Raw genomic sequence first — 18,113 nt, 5'->3', positions numbered from 1 at the left:
CAATACACAGGATGGAACCATAACTTGTTTGTTCTACTGTATAAATACATTGTGAAACTGTACCATATTGGGAGTCCCCAATTTACCTTTGACTGAGTGAAACTCTTCCTTGCTGCAAGTAAAACTTATTAAAGGAACATCTACCGGAGTGATTGTGTTAAGAGTCGTATATTGAGAGTCGAGATTTCGACAAACCCTCTATTCCCTTCTCCCTCATGTGTTTATCCAGCCTCCCCTTAAATGCTTCACTGCTATTCGCCTCAACCTCTCCCTGTGGCAGCAGGTTCCACATTCTCACTACTCTCTGGGTAAAGAAGTTTCTTCCAAATTCCCGATTGGATTTCTGGGTGACTATCTTATATTGATGGACTCTAGTTTTGTTCTTCCCCACAAGTGGAAACATTCTCTTTGTATCCACTCTATCATAACCTTTCATAATTTTAAAGATGTCTATTAGGTCACCCCTCAGCCTTCTCCCAGCCTGTTCATCCTTTCCTGATATGGACACTGTAATGTATTTGCTTCATGGGTTCTTTGCTGAAGAATTCATAGCAACACATTGCTATTAAGAACTCGTTGGTTTATTAGCAAAGGTTTAACAATCACACTACACATTACCAGTTCATTCACCAGGCTCACAACCACCTGCCCCATCGTGGATCCCTGAGCCCAACTGGCTGGGTTTTATTGAGGCTTGTGACCATCACGTGACTAGCTAAGCCACTCCCAACTCAACAGGTCTACAAATTTTGCAGCCGAGTATCTTGCATTTGGGGATATCACAAGCATCAGCACACCTGGAGTGCAATGGGCTAGCCTCGTCCTGGGAGAATCATTTTTTTTCTTGATCATGGTTACTCCCCTGCCAGGTAAACGTGTGAGCATCCGCACAGGTGCATACATTACACATACCCTCGTTGTTCTGGTATCATCCTTGGAAATCTTCTCTGCACCCTCTCTAGTGCCTCTATATCCTTTTTATAATATAGCGACCAGAACTGTACGCAGTGCTCTAAGTGTGGTCTAGCCAAGGTTCGATAGAGGTTTAGCATAACTTCCCTACTTTTCAATTCTATATCTCTAGAAATAAACCCTAGCTCCTGGTTTGCTTTTTTTATGGCCTTACTAACCTGCGTATGTTTGGAAGTTTGCAGATACAAGGACGTTCTCCCAGTGTCCCAGTCAACACTCCTCCCTCAACTAACGGACCTCGGGCTGGTAATTGGGATTAGACTGGATGACCTTTTGTTGGACGGAGAAGATATAATGCTAAGTACTGTAGGGAATAGAATACGGCTAGGGTGATCTCCTGGACTAGTTTCGAACACCTTGATGGTCGGAGAGGAATTTTCCCAGATTTTTTTCTCCCTAAACTGGCCTGGGTTTTTAATCTGGTTTTTGTCCCTCCCAAGAGATTACATGGCTCCAGTTGGGGTGGAGTGTAGAGTGTTTTAGAATAAGGGGTATCGCAGTTGTGGTGAGGCGGACTGGTTGGGCTGGGTGCTCTTTGCCTTTCCGTCATTGTTCATAGTTTTATATGTAACCTTCAGGGCTGCTGAGGGCCGTGTGGCTCATTGTCAGCCGATGCGGACACAATGGGCTGGAATGGCCTCCTTCTACGCTGTAAATTTTTATGTTTCTAACACCATTAACAATAGACTAACTGATCATACATCTCGTGGCTCTATGTGGGATCTTGCTATGCACAGAAGGGTTGCTCTGTTTACCCGAATAAGAGAGAAAATTATTCTTTAAATGGGGAGAGATTTCAAAATGCTGAGATAGAGGGGGACCTGGGGGTCCTTGTACATGAAACACAAAAAGTGAGTATGCAGGTACTGCAAGTAATCAGGAAGGCAAATGGAATGTTGGTCTTTATTGCAAGGGGGATAGAGTATAAAAGCAGGGAAGTCCTGCTACAACTGTACAGGGTATTGGTGAGGCCATACCTGGAGTACTGCGTACAGTTTTGGTCTCCGTATTTAAGGAAGGATATACTTGCATTGGAGGCAGTTCAGAGAAGGTTCACTCAGTTGATTCCTGAGATGAAGGGGTTCTCTTATGAAGAAAGGTTGAGCAGGTTGGACCTACACTCACTGAAGTTTAGAAGAATGAGAGGTGATCTTATTGAAATGTATACGTTTCTGAGGGGGCTCGACAGAGTAGATGCAGAGAGGATAATTCCCCTTGTGGGGGAATCTAGAACTAGGGGGCATAGTTTCAGAATAAGGGGTCGCCCATTTAAAAGGGAAATGAGGAGGAATTTCTCTCAGAGGGTCGTGAATCTGTGGAATTCTCTGCCCCAGAGAACAGTAGAGGCTGGGTCGTTGAATATATTTGAGGTGGAGATAGACAGATTTTTGAACAAGAGGGGATCGAGGATTATGGGGAGCGGGCAGGGAAGTGGAGCTGAGCCCAAGATCAGATCAGCCATGGCGGAGCAGGAGTAGACCATTTGGCCCCTCGAGCCTGGAGCAGGAGTTGGTCATTTGGCCCTTCGAGCCTGAAGCAGGAGTTGGTCATTTGGCCCTTCGAGCCTGTTCTAGGCTTGAGGCCTACTCCTGCTCCTATTTCTTATGTTCTTCTGACAAACAAGTTACTGTATTGCAGAGTAATCCAAACAGTTAAGCACACAGAGACACGATAAGATCCTTGGTAAATATGTCACCTTTCTCTCTTAATAAATTGTCAGGAAAGTGCAAGTTACCCAATGCAGTCTGCAATTTTTTGCTTTTCCTTTGTGTATTGCCTTGACAGTATAATCTCCCGACACTGCCATCAATAGCAGAAGTGTGAAGCACAAGAGCTGCACAGATCAATACAGAATTAAAAATCCGCATCAACCATCAACTTAGAAATTCTGAAATAATTTGAGTCAATGGCAAAGAGAAAAAACAAAACATGTAATTATCTTGCAACAGCTTAGCATCCATTGCATAATGCTCATGAATTACTCACTCTCATCACAGAGCCGGAGCGTAGTTTAATATTAGATCCATGGTCTGACAGCGCTGCTGTGCGACAGTGCAGCCAAAATCTGGAGGTCAGTTCTTCAACAACTGCAGAGCTGCAAGAAGTATTGTTCAAAGCTTCACAATACAGAAAAGGTTTTGGGCTGGATTTTCGGCATTAATGTTTATGGAGCGATAATGGCAGGAAAGTTAGCGCCTGGAAATAGTGTGTGCCAGTGTAATTCAGTTTAAGCGGCTGGGCCCTGAGGGGGCGCAGCGCTAAGGGAGGTGTTATACACCTCTCTTGGACGCTAGGATGGGAAACTCCCAAGCGAACGAGCCGGGCTGGGAGCGCTCCGAGAGACGTCTGGTGGGGGCGGGCAGCGTCAGTGCGAGGAGTGCTTTCCAGTGGACCTGTCGGGCGGGAGTCAAAACTCGCGTCAGTATCGCAACCGGGGGCGTTGCACACCGGGCGCAGCTCTTCCGGTGGGTGCTGCTCCGTGCCGACGCAAAACCAGGCCCGAGGATCACTGCGGGGCGCTGGAGGCTGATCGCCCACCCAGAACACCTCACCCCCGCCATTGCCGCCGTTCCCGGAGCGAGAAACGGAGCGCAGAGGACCGGAAAATCCAGCCCTTTAAAAATGGGACTGTACCGCAATCCATGACAAGTAGGCTGTACTATCAATAGGCAATGGTTCCCCATTTCTATGACAGTATATATAAAATATTTTTTTAAAGTATGATACAATTTTGAATATTAAGGGAATGAAAGGAGATGGGGATCGGGCAGGAAAGTGGAGTTGAGGTAGAAGATCAGCCATGATCTTATTGAATGGTGGAGCAGGCTCGAGGGGCCAATGGCCAACTCCTGCTCCTAATTCTTATGTTCTTATAATCTCAGCCGACACTCCAGTGCAGTACTGAGGGAGATCAAAGATACAAAGATATTAAACCGAGGACCGGTCTCCCTGCTGAGATGGACATAAATGACCGTGCAGGAACAGTGAGTTCTCCTTGTGACTGGGTTAGCATTCATATTCTTAACCAACACAAGCAAAAAATAGATTAACTGTCCATTCAACGCATTGCTGTTTGCGGAAGCTTGCTGTGTACAATTTGTCTGCTACGTTGGTCGACACAATCAGTAATTCATTAACTAAAGTGCTTTAGGATGTCCTAAGTACAGAACGGTCTATTCAATGGTAAATTAGTTCCTGTCATCATCATCGGCAGTCCCTCGAAATCGAGGAAGACTTGCTTCCACTCTAAAAGTGAGTTCTCAGGTGACTGAACAGTCCAGTACGGGAATTACAGTCCCTGTCACAGGTAGGACAGACAGTCGTTGGAGGAAAGGATGGGTGGGCGGTCTGGTTTGCCGCACGCTCCTTCCGCTGCCTGCGCTTGGTTTCTGCATGCTCTCGGCGATGAGACTCGAGGTGCTCAGCGTCCTCCTGGATGCTCTTCCTCCACTTAGGGCGGTCTTTGGCCAGGGACTCCCAGGTGTCAGTGGGGATGTTGCACTTTATCAGGGAGGCTTTGAGGGTGTCCTTGTAACGTTTCCTCTGCTCACCTGGGGCTCGCTTGCCGTATAGGAGTTCCGAGTAGAGCGCTTGCTTTGGGAGTCTTGTGTCAGGCATGCGGACAATGTGGCCTGCCCAGCGGAGCTGATCAAGTGTGGTCAGTGCTTCAATGCTGGGGATGTTGGCCTGATCGAGGACGCTGACGTTGGTGCATCTGTCCTCCCAGGGGATTTGTAGGATCTTGCGGAGACATCGTTGGTGGTATTTCTCCAGCGATTTGAGGCGTCTGCTATATATGGTCCACGTCTCTGAGCCATACAGGAGGGCATGTATCACTATAGCCCTGTAGACCATAGGCTTAGTTCCTGTATTGGAGTCATCACAACATTACTGCACCCCCACACCTGAGTGTACTCTCGTTGCATATGTTTGGATTCAGCAACACAAGGAACAGGAGGAGGCTATTCTGCATGAGCCTACTCCGCCATTCAATTGAATCGTGGCTGATCTGTATCACAAATCCATATCCCTGTCTTTGCTCCATGTCCCTCGATATCCTTACCCAACAAAGATCCATCTTTGTGTGAAGAAGTGCTTCCTTACATCACCCCTGAACGGACTGGCTCTAATTTTAAGGTGACGCCCCCTTGTTCTGGACTCTTTTCCCTGCCTCCCGCACCCACCCCCCCCCCCCCCCGCCCTAGTTCCCCTCTATCTACATCATTGAATCCCTTTAACATTTTGAACATTACTCACACCCACTTACATTATGGTCATCAAAGTGGTGCCAAAGTCCCAATATAAAGGGCAAGAAGTATTGAGATACACAATCTAAGGAACATTAACTTAACATCATTTGTATCAGAAGAAAAAAATATATAAGACTTGCATTTAAACAACGCAGGACGTTCCGAAGCATCTTACAGCCAATGGAGTACTTGTAAAGTGTAGTCTCTGTTGTAATGTGGGAAACACAGCAGCCGATTTGCGCACAACAAGCTCCCACAAACAGCAATGGGATAATGACCAGATAATCTGTTTTAATGATGTTGGTTGAGGGATAAATATTGGCCCCAGGACACTGGGGAGAACTCCCCTGATCTTCTTTAAAATAGTGGCCATGGGATCTTTTACATCCTCCAGTGAGAGCAGACGGGGCCTCGGTTTAATGTCTCATCCGAAAGATGGATGCTGGCCAGCAAAGATCAAGAACACTTAATAAGGCTGAAAGCAAGAATAAAGTTGGTGTTTTGAACATTGCTAGAGTCAGCATTGCTGACATGCTTTGAGCAAATAGCAATCCATTCAGTACGAGGAAGGATTTGCAAATTATTTATTTTCCAGTTATATGCAGCAAGACATTTAAAAGGAACTGCATACTCCAGAAGTGATGATGCACTGCTTTGAGGGGAAAACATATTGCAGCACATCACGTAACATGTCGCAAGTTTCAAGATTCACAATCTCAAGTTTTTGCACAGATGATCGAGATGGATATACAGTAACCAAAGTAAGAGTTAAGGTAATTGGCAAAAGAATCACTGAATATACGGCACAGAAACAGACCATTCAGCCCAACCAGTCCATTCCAGCGTTTATCATTCAATCATAGAAATTTACAACACGGTAGGAGGAAATTCGGCCCATCATGTCCCCGCCAGCCGACCAAGAGCTACCCAGCCTAATCCCACTTTCCAGCTCTCGGTCCGTAGCCCTGTAGGTTACGGCACTTCAAGTGCACATCCAAGTACTTTTTAAATGTGGTGAGGGTTTTTGCCTCTACCACCCTTTCAGGCAGTGAGTTCTAGACCCCCACCACCCTCTGGATGAAGAAATTTCTGCCCAAATCCCCTCTAAACCTCCCCTGCAATTACTTTAAATCTATGCCCCTGGTTGTTGACCCCTCTGCGAAGAGAAATAGGTCCTTTCTATCCACTCTATCAAGGCCCCTCATAATTTTATGCACCTCAATTAAATCTCCCCTCAGCCTCCTCTGTTCCAAAGAAAACAAATACACAGCCTATCCAACCTTTCCTCATAGATAAAATTCTCCAGTCCAGGAAACATCACAAGAACACAAGAACATAGGAGCACGAGTCGGCCATTTGACCCCTCGGGCCTGCTCCGCCATTTAATAAGATCATGGCTGATCTGATCATGGACTCAGCTCCACTTCCCCGCCCGCTACCCATAACCCTTTATTCCCTTATCACTCAAAAATCTGTCTATCTCCGCCTTAAAAATATTCAATGACCCAGCCTCCACAGCTCTCTGGGGCAGAGAATTCCACAGATTTACAACCCTCAGAGAAGAAATTCCTCCTCATCTCAGTTTTAAATGGGCGGCCCCTTATTCTGAGACTATGCCCCCTAGTTTTAGTTTCCCCTACGATTGGAAATATCCTCTCTGCATCCAATTTCTCCAGCCCTCTCATTCTTCTAAACTCCAATGAGTATAGTCCCAACCTACTCAACCTTTCTTCATAAGTCAACCCCCTCATCTCTGGAATCAACCGAGTGAACCTTCTCTGAACAGCCTCCAATGCAAGTATATCCTTCCTTAAATACGGAGACCAAAACTGCATACAGTAGTCCAGGTGTGGCCTCACCAATACCCTGTACAATTGTAGCAGGACTTCTCTGCTTTTATACTCTATTCCCCTTGCAATAAAGGCCAACATTCTATTTGCTTTCCTGATTACTTGCTGTACCTGCATACTAATTTTTGCGTTTCATGCACAAGGACCCCCAGGTCCCTCTGTACTGAAGCACTTTGCAATTTTCCTCCATTTAAATTATAATTTGCTTTTCTATTTTTTCTGCCAAAGTAGATAACCTTACATTTTCCTACATTATACACCATCTGCCAAACTTTTGCCCATTCACTTAGCCTGTCTGTATCCCTTTGCAGATTTTTTGTGTCCTCCTCACAATTTGCTTTCTCACTCATCTTTGTACCATCAGCAAACTTGGCTACATTACACTCGGTTCCTTCATCCAAGTCATTAATATAGATTTTAAATAGTTGAGGCCCCAGCACCGGTGACACCCCACTAGTTAATGTTTGCCAACCGAAAAATTACCCATTTATCCCAACTCTCGGTTTTCTGTTGGTAAGCCAATCCTCAATCCATGCTAATATATTATCCCCAATCCCATGAACTTTTATCTTTTGCAGTAACCTCTTATGTGGCACCTTATCAAATGCCTTCTGGAAATCCAAATACACCACATCCACTGGTTCTCCCTTTATCCAACCTGCTCATTACATCCTCAAAGAGCTCCAGCAAATTTCTCAAACATGATTTCCTTTTCATAAAACCATGCTGACTCTGCTTGATTGAATTATGCTTTTCCAAATGTCCGCTACTGCTTCCTTAATAATGGACTCCAGCATTTTTGTCAGCATTTTAGATGTTAGGCTAACTGGTCTATAGTTTCCTGCTTTCTGTCTGCCTCTTTTTTTACATCCTCGTCAATTTCCTCTGTACCCTCTCCAGTGCAATCACATCTTTCCTGTAATGTGGTGACCAGAACTGCACGCAGTACTCTAGCTGTGGTCTAACCAGTGTTTTATACAATTCAAGCATAACCTCCCTGATCTTGTAATCTATGCCTCGGCTAATAAAGGCAAGCATTCCATATGCCTTCTTAACCACTTTACCTACCTGTCCTGCTACATTCAGGGATCTGTGGATCTGCACTCCAAGGTCCCTTTGTTCCTTTACACTTCGGTGTCCTACCATTTAATGTGTATTCCCTTGCCTTGTTAGCCCTCGCCAAATACACTACCTCACACTTCTCCAGATTGAATTCCATTTGTCACTGTTCTGCCCACCTGACCAATTCATTGATATCTTCCTGCAGTCTACAGCTTTCTTCTTCATTATCAACCACAGTTTATGCTCCACTTCAGTCGAGCAATTTGACATAAATAAATGTTTCCCTCAAAGCAGTGCATCATTACTTCTGCATTTATTGCCCATCCCTAATTGCCCCTTGAGAAGGTGGTGGTGAGCCGCCTTCTTGAACCGCTGCAGTCCGTGTGGTGAAAGTGCTCCCACAGTGCTGTTAGGGAGGGAGTTGCAGGATTTGGACCCAGAGATGATGAAGGAACGACCGATATATTTCCAAGTCAGGATAATGTGTGACTTTGGAGGGGAACGTGGAGGTGGTGGTGTTCCCATGCACCTGCTGCTCTTGTCCTTCGAGGTGGTAGATGTCGCGGGTTTGGGAGGTGCTTCCAACATGGCCTTCTGTTCATTACCTCTCCCTCCTTCCCTGCGGCCCACCATCAGTAGCAAGGCCTTCAGCTGCCTTGACCCCCTCTCTGGGACTGCCTTCCTAAACACCTTTGTGCCTCACTGGCCAGCTCAAACGCCTCTTCAAAACCTTGTTTCGGTCGCCTCCACTAACTGCTGCTCCTCAACCTCCCCACCTTCACCGTGTTAGTGGTGCTGTGTTACTGCGAACTCTTGCAGTCATTATGTTTGTATTGAGTGTGTGCAAGACCCTGTGTTGTGGTGGCAAGCTGTAATGAATAGCAAATTAGTGCTTTGTTAGTTGAAAACTGCCTCGAATGCCTGCTGGGCCATCTTGCAAAGTCAGAATTCAAGGCACTAGCACGCACATGCTGGCAACTCTTGTATCTAGCCTGCAGCGCAGTGCCTTGTTCCCAATTAAAAATGCAATCAGAGGCGAGTGAAGACCGATTGTCAAGACATTATCTCTCGATTGCAGCCCAATTTACATAGGAGTTCAATTTCATCGCATCAATCTGGTTGCTATTTTTACTCGGTGATTCGTCGCTGAGTACCACGGCAATTGTTCTGTTTAAACAAAACAGGCTTGCCCATCAATCACATCAACAATGCATCGCTCACTCTCAACAGCTGCATGTGACAATTAGGTGGCAGTAATGATTTGATTTAACTGAAAGACTTGGATTTATATAGCGCCTTTCACAACCACCAGATGTGGTTTACAGCTTTACAACCAATGAAGTACATTTGGACTGTAGTCAGTCATTGTTGTAATGTGGGAAACGCAGCAGCTAATTTGAGCACAGCACGCTCCCACACACAGCAATGTGATAATGACCAGATAATCTGTTTTTGTTATGTTGGTTGAAGGATAAATATTGACCCCAGGACTCCGAGGATAATTTCCCTGCGCTTCTTCAAAATAATGCCGCGGGATCTTTTACCTCTACCCGAGAGGGCAGAAGGGGCCTCAGTTTAACGTCTCGTCCGAAAGATGGCACCTCCAACAAAGCAGCGCTCCCTCAGCACTCCCTCAGTACTGCCCCCGTGACAGTGCAGCGCTCCCTCAGTACTGTACTGGAGTGTCAGCCTATATGTATGTGCAGAAGTCCCTGGACTGGGATTGACAGCAAACATGAAAATTGCAGTTTTAATAAAATGATTGTTCATTCGGTGTCATTTATCGTCCGTCCCTAGTTGCCCCGAGAAGGTGGTGGGGCCTCCTTCTGGAATCGCTGGTACAGGTTGTACCTCTCCAGTCTAGGACTCTCTAATCCGGAAGTATCCTTGGTTCGGCATTAGTTGGGCCTGAGGGAGAGGAGGGTTTATTTTTTTAAAAGTTCTGATTGGCTGCAGCGGCTGTCAAACAGTGTGTGTGTGCGGCGAGTGGCTGGAGCGACTGTCAATCAGTGAGTGCAATCGGCTGAGGGAGCCGCCCACAGGCTGTCAGCACACGCACACACACGCTCAGGAGCCCGGGGGCTGTCGACAGGTACCGGTACACGTGACCTCCCATGGTTCGGAAAATTCTCTGTTCCGGCACCGGTCAGGTCCCGAGGGTGCCGGACCAGAGAGATCCAATTGCAGCAGGTTTGATACAAACCGAGTGTCTCATTTGGACACTTCAGGGGAGCAATTAAGAGTCAACCACATGGTGTGGGACTGGAGTCACCTATAGGCCCAGACCGGGTAAGGACGGCAGATTGCCCTCACTAAAGGGACATCAGTGACCCAGTTGGTATTTTTCTGACAATCAGACAGCTTCCTGGTCACTCTTCCAGATTATTTTCCCCCAAACTGAACTCAAATTCTCAAACAGCCACGGTGGGCTTTGTAGCTTGGCTGTTACAGCACTGGCAGTAACCAGAGTTGGCCAATTAAAAAGAAATGTTTATACACTGAGATGTGCAATGGAGTGGGTTCCGGTAGTTTGTGCGTTGTGGTCATTACAATCCCCTGGTGCACAAACATTGAAGCAATATTATTTTTTTAATTACAACAGCAGGCAAACCTTAACGCTGAGCAACTTGATTCTCTTTAAGCTGAGGAACAGAGACAGGAACCAAGCTCACAAATCAAAGAGCAAAAGGAAACAAGTGCCTTCCATTTTTCCATTGGTAATGGGTATTTGTGCATCGTTAGACATAGGCCAGGCTCTTGTACAAAGATTTACATTTATATAGCGCCTTTCACGACTACCAGATGTCTCAAAATGTTTTAGAGCCAATGAAGTACTTTTGGAGTGTAGTCACTGTTGTAATGTGGGAAACACAGCAGCCAATTTGCGCACAGCAAGCTCCCACAAACAGCAATGTGATAATGGCCAGATAATCTGTTTTTTTAATGTTATGTTGATAGAGGGATAAATACTGGCTAGGACATTGGGGATAATTCCCCTGCTCTTCTTCAAAATTGTAACTTTTATGCAGACGGGGCCTCGGTTTAACGTCTTATTCGAAAGACAGCTCCCTCAGCACTGCCCCTCCAACAGTGCAGCACTCCCTCAGTACTGCCCCTCCGAATGTGCGGCGCTCCCTCAGTACTGCCCCTCAGACAGTGCAGCACTCCCTCAGCACTGCACTGGAGTGTCAGCCTAGATTTTCTTTTATGTACTCATGTTTTATAAATAATGGATTTTATATTACAGTCATCATCATAGGCAGTCCCTCGGAATCGAGGAAGACTTGCTTCCACTCCCAAAGTGAATTTTCTGATGGCTGAACAGCCCGATACGAGAGCCACAGACTCTGTTACAGGTGGGACAGATATTTGTCGAGGGAAGGGGTGGGTGGGGCTGGTTTGCTGCACGCTCCTTCCGCTGCCTGCACTTGACCTCTTCACGTTGAGACTCGAAGAACTCAACGCCCTCCCATTTGCACTTTCTCCACCTCGGGCGGTCTTCGGCCAGGGTCTCCAAGGTGTCAGTGGTGATGTCGCAGTTTACCAGGGAGGCTTTGAGAGTGTCCTTGTAACGCTCCCATTGCCCACCTTTGGCTCGTTTACCATATGCTTTAAACTTGTGCACACAGACCCAGAGGCAATGTAGAAAGAGAACATGACACAGCAAATTGCGATGATTTGGAATGAAAGGGCGGTGGAAACAAATTCAATACCAACTTTCAAAAGGGAACTGGATAAATACTTGAAAAGGAAAAATTTGCAGGGCTACGATGAAAGAGCTGGGAGGGGCAGGCGGGGTGGGGGGGGAAAAGAGTGGGACCAATTGGATAGCTCTTTGAAGAACCAGGGGTCACAGTCTCAGGATAAGAGGTCGGTCATTTAGGACTGAGATGAGGAGGAATTTCTTCACTCAGAGGGTGGTGAATCTTTGGAATTATCTACCCCAGAGGGCTGTGGAGGCTCAGTCATTGAGTATATTCAAGTCAGAGATCGATAGATTTTTTGGATATTAAGGGAATCAAAGGATATGGGGATTGTTATGTTCAGAATAACTCCACAAGACTGTATATTGTAAGCTCAAACTGTTGTGACCTTGGTCTCTTTAATGTAACTCCAGAGTGAGGACGCAGCATGGTAGACTGCCTTTTATACCTGCTTGCCCAGGGTGTACAGGTGACCCTTGGGTCTCCAACAGGTGCGCCCCCTGGTGGCAAGTCTTACATATTGGTAATGTTTACATACATAGCATCGATGATGCAGGAAAGTGGAGTTGAGGTGGAAGATCAGCCATGGTCTCATTGAATGATGGAGCAGGCTCGAGGGGCCGAATGGCGGACTCCTGCACCGTGTGATCTACGATTCGAGGGTGGAGTTAGTTTGGAGCATCGATGAGCCGAATATTAGCAGGCACGCTGCTGGCATCCGCCAGCTGAGAAATGTCGGGGGGGGGGGGGGGCATTCTGAGCACATGCTGTGATTATAAAGGCAACTTCTTCCTCAAACAGTACGGGTGTAGAGACCATCCAGGGACACACTGTCACTGAAGCAGGCAGGTAGGTTCGAGCTGGAATGTAAACAAAGAAGCTTTTCCACTTAGTGACAGGAGAAATGTCAGAGTTGTATCTTAAAATAAAACAAATTGTTCATTCCCTCTGCAGCCAGAGGCACAGATTTTACATTTTAATAAACTATACTCCAACATTTATCTCCTCTTAAACATAAACATATCATTATCTGAAATTACCAGCAAAGAATCATGAAAACCCATTTCTTATTCACAGTGTTGCAAGTTAAGTCTGTGGTTCGTACTTAATAAGAACATAAGAAATAGGAGCAGGAGTAGGCCATACAGTCCCTCGAGCCTGCTCCGCCATTTAATACGATCATGGTTGATCCGATCATGGACGGTGATAGGGATCTGTGCCCTTTCGCTGGTCAGGGATAGTAACTATGCCACCACCGGCGTTGGAGCTGACCCACCCACACAGGATGGTCAGTTCAATACAATCCCGGTCAGTGTTGCGGTCCTGTAACTGTAACTGTAATGTTGGCCTGATGTTATGTAATGTAAGTTTATTGCACTGCAATGTTGGCCTTGTGATGCACTGCAACGTTAGAGGCATGTAACGCAATGCATATATGTATTGTCTGTCTGCAATATAAGAACATAAGAACATAAGAAATAGGAGCAGGAGTAGGCCATACGGCCCCTCAAGACTGCTCCGCCATTTAATACGATCATGGCTGATCTAATCATGGACTCAGCTCTACTTCCCCACCCGCTCCCCATAAACCTTTATTCCCTTATCGTTTAAGAAACTGTCTATTTCTGTCTTAAATTTATTCAATGTCCCAGCTTCTATAGCTCTCTGAGGCAGCGAATTCCACAGATTTACAACTCTGAGAAGAAATTTCTCTTCACCTCAGTTTTAAATGGGCAGCCCATTATTCTAAGATTATGCCCCCTAGTTCTAGTCTCCCCTATCAGTGGGAACATCCTCTCTGCATCCACCTTGTCAAGCCCCCTCATAATCTTATACGTTTCGAGAAGATCACCTCTCATTCTTCTGAATTCCAATGAGTAGAGGCCCAAACTACTCAACCTTTCCTCATAAGTCAACCCCCTCATCCCCGGAATCAACATCGTGAACCTTCTCTGAACTTGCTGTAATTCTGTAATGCTGTAATTCGTGGCACAGAAGTTTCTCTCAGTCTACTCTGCTCCTTTGGCTGACACTCCAGTGCACTACTGAGGGAGTGCCGCACTGTCGGAGGTACTCTCCTTCAGATGAGACGTTAAACCAAGGTCCTGTCTGCTCTCTCAAGTGGACATAAAAGATCCCATGGCCACTATTTTGAAGAGCAGGGGAGCTATTGCGGGGGTGGGGAGGGAGAACTTAAAACAATCACTAGAGATAAAGTACTAGGCAAACTAATGGGACTAAAGGTGGACCTGATGGCCTGCATCCTAGGGTCTTAAAATAAGTGGCTGCAGAGATAGATTACAACCAATGCATCCACTATCAAAATTCCCTGAATCTGGAGAGGCCCCAGCGGACTGGAAAACCACAAATGTAATGCCCTTATTTAAGAAAGAAGGGAGACAGAAAGCAGGAAACTATAGACCAGTTAGCCTAACATCTGTCATTGGGAAAATGCTGGAGTTCATCATTAAGGAAGTAGTATCTGGACATTTAAAAAAATCATAATGTAGTCAAGCAGAGTCAGCATGGTTTTATGAAAGGGAAATCATGTTTGACAAGTTTGCTGGAGCTCTTTGAGGATGTAACTAGCAGGGTGGATAAAGGAGAACCGGTTGATGTCGGATATTTAAATTTCCAGAAAGCATTTGACATGGTGCCACATAAAAAGTAACTGCACAAGACAAGAGCTCACGGGGTTGGGGGTAATATATTAGCATGGATAGAGGATTGGCTAACTAACAGAAAACAGAGAGTCAGGATAAATGGGTCATTTTCCTGTTGGCAAACTGTAACTAGGGATCAGTGCTGGGGCTTCAACTATTTACAATCTATATTAATGACTTGGATGAAGGGACCGAGTGTAATGTAGCCAAATTTGCTAATAATACAAAGATGGGTGGGAAAGCAAATTGTGAGGAGGACACAAAGATCATCATCATAGGCAGTCCCTTGGAATTGAGGAGGACTTGCTTCCACTCCCAAAGTGAGTTATTTGATGGCTGAACAGTCCGATACGAGAGCCACAGACCCTGTTACAGGTGGGACAAACATTATTCGGGGGAAGGGGTCGGTAGGGCTGGTTTGCCGCACGCTCCTTCCGCTGCCTGCGCTTGGCCTCTTCATGCTCCTTGCGGCGAGACTTGCGTCGGGACTTTCTCCACCTCGGGTGGTCTGCGGCCAGGGTCTCCCAGGTGTCAGTGGTGATGTTGCACTTTACCGGAAGGCTTTGAGGGTGTCCTTATACTGTTTCCGCTGTCCTCCTTTGGCTCGTTTACAATGAAGGAGCTCCGCATAAAGCATTTGCTTAGGGAGTCTCGTATCTGGCATGCGTACTATGTGGCCTGCCCAGCGAAGCTGATCGAATATGGTCAGTGCTTCAATATTGGGGATGTTAGCCTGGTCGAGGACACTGATGTTGGTGCGCCTGTCCACCCAGGAGATTTGCAGGATCTTGCGGAGACATGGTTGGTGATATATCTCCAGCGACTTGAGGTGCCTTCTGTACATCGTCCATGCCTCAGACCCATACAGGAGGGCGGGTATTACTACAGCCCTGTAGACCATGAGTTTGGTGGTAGATTTGAGGGCCTGGTCTTCAAACACTCTTTTCCTCAGACGGCCGAAGGCTGCGCTGGCGCACTGGAGGCGATGCTGAATCTCCGCATCAATGTCTGCCTTTGTTGATAGGAGGCTCCCGAGATATGGGAAATGGTCCACGTTGTCCAGGGCCGCGCCGTGGAACTTGATGATTGGAGGGCAGTGCTGTGCGGCGAGGACAGGATGGTGAAGCACCTTTGTCTTACTGATGTTAAGTGTAAGGTCCATGCTTTCATATGCCACAGTGAATACATTGACTATATCCTGGAGTTCAGCAAAGGGATATAGACAGGCTAAGTGAATGGGCAAAAATATGGCAGATGGACTATAATGTGGGAAAATGTGAGGTTATCCACTTTGGTAGAAAAAATAAAAAAGCCAATTATTTAAATGGGGAGCGATTACAAAACTCTGCAGAACAGAGGCCCCTAGGGGTCATTGTACATGAAACACAAAAAGGTAACATGCAGGTACAGCAAGTAATCAGGAAAGCAAATGGAATGTGGGTCTTTATAGCAAGGGGGATAGAGTATTAATGTAGGGAAGTCCTGCTCCAACTGTACAGGGCGTTGGTAAGACCATACCTGGAGTACTGCGTACAGTTTTGGTCTACTTATTTAAGGAGGGATATACTTGCATTGGAGGCAGTTCAGATAAGGTTCACTCGGGTGATTCCTGAGATGAAGGAGTTGTCATATGAAGAAAGGTTGAGCAGGTTGGGCCTATACTCATTGGAGTTTAGAAGAATGAGAGGTGATCCTATTGAAACATATAAGATTCTGAGGGGGCTTGACAGGGTAGATGCAGAGAGGATGTTTCCCCTCATGGGAGAATCTTGACCTAAGGGGCATAGTTTCAGAATAAGGGGTCGCCCATTTAAAACAGAAATGAGGAGGGATTTCTTCTCTCAGAGGGTCGTGAATCTTTGGAATTCTCTGCCCCAGAGAGCTGTGGAGGCTGGGTCATTAAATATATTTAAGGTGGAGATAGACAGATTTTTGAATGATAAGGGAGTCAAGGGTTATGGGGAGCGGGCAGGTAAGTGGAGTTGAGGCTAGGATCAAATCAGCCATGATCTTATTGAATGGCAGAGCAGGCTCGAGGGGACAAATGGCCTATCCCTGCTCTTATTTCTTATGTTCTCCCCGGTGTCCTGGGGCCAATATTTATCTCACAATCAACATCACTAAAACAGATTACCTGATCATTATCACATTGCTGTGTGTGGGAGTTTGCTGTGCGCAAATTGGCTGCAGCGTTTCCTACATTACAACAGTGACTACACTTCAAAAGTATTTCATTAGCTGTAAAGTGGTTGTGAAAGGCGCTATGTAATTGCAACTCTCTCTTTCTTTCTTTTAGGCCAATGAGAATTTATTTTGAACATCCGTCTGGCCTGGCACTCCTGGTCAGGATTTAGAAGGGAGACGGTACATGCACCTGTGCAGGAGCTGAGTGAAGAGAAGATGGGGTCGTAGAATCAAGGAATATATAGCACAGAGCAAGGCCATTCAGTCCCTCCTGCTCGTCCCAGCTCCAATCCGAGCTAACTGCTCAGGTCCCGCTGCAGAGGGCCGAAATATTTCCTATCTGACTCTCCACCTCCCTACATAGCTCATTCTCCCAGGAGTTAAAATCCGGGCTTCTAAACCAATTCCCCATGACATTCAACGGCATTATCATCGTCAAAACCCAACCCCTCCCCACCCCCGCCAACCAACATCCTGGGGGTCACCATTGACCAGAAACTGAACTGGACCAGTCACAAAAATACTGTGGCTACAAGAGCAGGTCAGAGGCTGGGTATTCTGCATTGAGTGTCCCACCTCCTAACTCCCCAAAGCCTTTCCATCATCTACAAGGCACAAGTCAGGAGTGTGATGGAATACTCTCCCACTTGCCTGGATGAGTGCAGCTCCCACAACACTCAAGAAGCTCAACACCATCCAGGACAAAGCAGCCACGCTTGATTGGCCCCCCATCCACCACCTTCATAGAAACATAGAAAACAGGTGCAGGAGCAGCCATTCGTCCCTTCAAGCCTGCACCACCATTCAATATGATCATGGCTGATCATGCAACTTCAGTACCCCATTCCTGCTTTCTCTCCATATCCCTTTAGCCATAAGGGCCACATCTAACTCCCTTTTGAATATACCTAACGAACTGGCCTCAACAACTTTCTGTAGTAGAGAATTCAACAGGTTCACAATTCTCTGAGTGAAGAGGTTTCCCCTCATCTCGGTCCTAAATGGCTTACCCCTTATCCGTAGACTGTGACCCCTGGTTCTGGACTTCCCCAACATTGGGAACATTCTTCCTGCATCTAACCTGTCCAATCCCGTCAGAATTTTATATGTTTCTATGAGGTCCCCTCTCATTCTTCTAAACTCCAGTGAATATAAGCCCAGTCGATAGTCTTTCTTCATATTTAAGTCCTGCCATCCCAGGAATCAGTCTGGTGAACTTTCGCTGCACTCCCTCAATAGAAAGAATGTCCTTCCTCAGATTAGGAGACAAAACTGTACACAATACTCAAGGTGTGGTCTCACCAAGGCCCTGTACAACTGCAACAAGACATCCCTGCTCCTATACTCAAACCCTCTCGCTATGAAGGCCAGCATGCCATTTGCCTTCTTCACCGCCTGCTGTACCTGCATGCCAAATTTCAATGACTG

The 18,113-nt window shown here is 46.3% G+C and overlaps 1 protein-coding gene and 1 pseudogene across 1 annotated transcript in view; both read right to left on the bottom strand.

Annotated features, from left to right (window-relative positions):
• Positions 1-18,113, bottom strand: part of mgat4b (alpha-1,3-mannosyl-glycoprotein 4-beta-N-acetylglucosaminyltransferase B) — a 406,613-nt gene that overhangs the window by 352,910 nt on the left and 35,590 nt on the right. The gene's annotated exons all lie outside the window — the stretch shown is intronic.
• On the bottom strand, positions 739-877 carry LOC139263670 (U1 spliceosomal RNA; annotated as a pseudogene).

Source organism: Pristiophorus japonicus, chromosome 4 (genome assembly GCF_044704955.1).
Source record: "Pristiophorus japonicus isolate sPriJap1 chromosome 4, sPriJap1.hap1, whole genome shotgun sequence".
Classification (NCBI taxonomy): domain Eukaryota; kingdom Metazoa; phylum Chordata; class Chondrichthyes; family Pristiophoridae; genus Pristiophorus; species Pristiophorus japonicus.
Note: the sequence above shows the minus strand (reverse complement) of the source record. Positions and strands in the feature narration are given on the sequence as shown.